The sequence below is a fragment of the Lipotes vexillifer genome, unplaced genomic scaffold (assembly GCF_000442215.2).
Source record: "Lipotes vexillifer unplaced genomic scaffold, Lipotes_vexillifer_v1.1 scaffold671, whole genome shotgun sequence".
Classification (NCBI taxonomy): Eukaryota; Metazoa; Chordata; class Mammalia; order Artiodactyla; family Lipotidae; genus Lipotes; species Lipotes vexillifer.
In genome coordinates this window covers 26,432-27,958 of record NW_006782851.1, presented here as the reverse complement: position 1 = coordinate 27,958, position 1,527 = coordinate 26,432, and the positions used below count along the sequence as shown (strand labels likewise).

The window sequence follows — 1,527 nt, the reverse complement described above, 5'->3', positions numbered from 1 at the left end:
CGCTCTTCAAACCCCACTTGCAACACATTTCACTCTTGCACCATATCTGGAGATGCTTGAAAAGGTATCTATATTATGTTACTAAAACAACACTTCGGTGGAGCCATAAAGGGGATTTTTTTCCCCCTGAAAAACCAAGAGAGCTTTGCACTAGATTAAAATCCTTGCAGGAAAATACTCATGGAATGCACTAGAAATGTGGACGTAATTATTTTTGCCCCATTACACTATAATTTTGCAGGATGGAGGTGAGGACGCAGCATTTTGTTACGGACTTCTGACTCAGCACGTGGAGGTACCCTTTAGCGTGCATGCATTCGCGGGTTGGCTGTTAGACAACGTAAGCCCCCATTTCACTTCACGTCTTCCGGATAAGCAAGGAAAACATTGATGACTTTCTCTCCTGGACCACCAGGGGAATGAATGTCTTTTACGTATGTATCTGGGTGGGAGGGGAGGAGGGAGCAAAGGTCACGTTATGTGCAGAAGACGCAAAACCAACACTCAGTTCAGCACAGAACCACAAAACTGCCAGGGGTCCACAATCCCATCTTACAGATGAAGAACCTGAGGCCAGCAATGCGACGTCACTGGCTAGAGGTCACACACTACTTTGAGGGGTACCGTGTGGTGCTGGGCCGCTGTCAGGACTCCCCAGCTCACCTGGAATGCCACCAGGCAGCCCGTTTTGCAAGCCACAAACGAAGACTGCGGTACCTGCAGCCCAGGCCTCCCTTCCAAGCCCCAGGTGCACACGTCCAACTGCCCCCTCCATGTGAACAGGTGAACGGCTCAGAGCAATGTGAGCAGTGCCGAGGTGGAAACTCAAAGAACAAACCTCCATGTTGTTCGGGACAAATGATCATCACCTCCCTCCTCCCCCCAGAAAAGGGCGTGAATGTGAATTTTCTCCTACGAGAAAGAAAAGATGAGCCTGGTTCACTGTAGAGTGAAATCAAAGACTGAAGAGAAAATAACTAACGAGATGCTTAAACCCCTTCCTGCATCAGCCTCGCAGACACAGGTCCCTGGCATTGCCACCTCACAATGGCACCAACGTCTTTAGGAATCTTTAAGCATAATTAACCAAGGCCACTGATGGGAAGATGGGCAGAAATCACAGTGACACTGACCTGATAACCCTGGGCCACAAAGCAATGAGCAGCCGTGCTGGAGGGAAACTGCATCAGGCTGAGTTCATCTGGGGAGCCGCTTCCCATCCTGTCAGAACTTAGCCTTCCACAGCCCCTTGCCCTCCAGGCTCCACTACCCTGAGCAGCAAATCTGCCTGCAGATGGCAATGCAAAGTGGCAGCTAATGTGTTTCTCCCTCTGAAATTCCAGTGGGAATTGATAAAAGACAATTCAGGGGCTTCCCTGGTGGCGCAGTGGTTGGGAGTCTGCCTGCTGATGCAGGGGACACGGGTTCGTGTCCCGGTCCGGGAGGATCCCGCGTGCCGCGGAGCGGCTGGGCCCGTGAGCCACGGCCGCTGCGGGAGAGGCCACAACAGTGAGAGGCCCGCCTACT

At 51.9% G+C, this 1,527-nt stretch overlaps 1 protein-coding gene across 2 annotated transcripts in view; it reads right to left on the bottom strand.

The window, feature by feature from the left end:
• LOC103080213 (transmembrane protein 132B-like) overlaps window positions 1-1,527 on the bottom strand; it is a 34,806-nt gene that overhangs the window by 10,063 nt on the left and 23,216 nt on the right. The gene's annotated exons all lie outside the window — the stretch shown is intronic.